Below are 1234 nucleotides of genomic sequence, written 5' to 3'. Positions count from 1 at the left end.
GATCAAACTTCTCTAAAGTATTCTAAACAGTCAAAAGAAAGTTTTGTGTAACTTCTGGGTGGAGTAGGTTCAATCATGTACATTTCACAGAAGCCAAGAGGGAAAATAGGCGATTTTGACTCCAATCAGATCTGTTGACCCCAATCATAAGGAATCCATCATCCAGCCCTTTTCTGATGGTTGCAACACATATTGTAAAAAAGATTTAATGAGTCTATGTCTTCCAATGTCAGTTCTTTTTTGAACCATTCCCCACTCTGCTCTATTTTAATATTTTAGCAAATAAACGTGATAGTATATCAAAATGTCCATCTAATTTCTTTATAATATCGGGTCTTTCGAATCAATGATGTATACCTCAGAACACACAAGATGATGAATTAATGGATCATATATGCGGTTCCAATTTTATCTTCACTTTTTCTTTGAATGAGTCTAAATCTTTCTCAAATTACACTTTCTAACATTGCTATTCATGTAAATATGTTTTGTCAACTACTTCTACTCTCATGCAAAGATTGAACGAATTCTGCATACTTTCTGAATTTTTTTTGAAAAGTCAGGCAGAAGCATTTGGAAATCATTAAGTCATTTCAGTAGAAGAGATTTCCAATTTGTATACTTAGGTTGAATAGTTCTAGGATGGATATTTCCCACTGTCTGTTCAACAACCACTGTGATGAATGTCAAAACCACATATATTTGCACATAAATCCAGACTTGAGTTCATTTCCAATCCTTCATATCTTAATAGGGCATCAGAATCTGCAAATTTCACAATTCTAGAAATCCAGAAGACTGTGGAAGGTTGGCTTCAGTCTTTAAGGGAACATCTAATCTCAAACTTTCTGAGCTATCTCCCAAGCAGGTCCCATGGGTGCAAGTTTAAAGCAGGTAACAAACTTCATAAAGCAGCTTCTAATGATGTTGTTATTTCACCTGAAACTTCCATAGATACTGCTGTTGCTTTAATTCTCACTTGAGTCTGCAAAGTGGCATGATCCTGAGCATATGCTGCTAGTTTAACAGCTCAATCTGTTTCTGAAGAAAGTTTGCTTTCTCTGATGGAGGCTTACCTATTTCCTGAAGTCTAGCCAAAATTCTTGGAGTTTGATGAATATCTTCATAAATGTGAAACACTGCAAGGATTCTTTGTTTTAGTGTAAGAAGCATTTTGTATATTACCTATTTCACACAATGTACTGGTAACCATGCCAGATTTACCGTCTGGATA

The 1234-nt window shown here is 35.2% G+C and overlaps 1 pseudogene; it reads right to left on the bottom strand.

The window, feature by feature from the left end:
* Nucleotides 1–2: 2 nt before the first annotated feature.
* Nucleotides 3–1231, bottom strand: LOC101346292 (MBT domain-containing protein 1 pseudogene; annotated as a pseudogene).
* Between the last annotated feature and the right edge of the window lie 3 nt (nucleotides 1232–1234).

The sequence above is a fragment of the Trichechus manatus genome, unplaced genomic scaffold, assembly GCF_000243295.1.
Source record: "Trichechus manatus latirostris isolate Lorelei unplaced genomic scaffold, TriManLat1.0 scaffold01854, whole genome shotgun sequence".
Taxonomy (NCBI): Eukaryota; Metazoa; Chordata; class Mammalia; order Sirenia; family Trichechidae; genus Trichechus; species Trichechus manatus.
The sequence above is the reverse complement of the archived record's forward strand: the minus strand, read 5'-3'. Positions and strand labels throughout refer to the sequence as shown.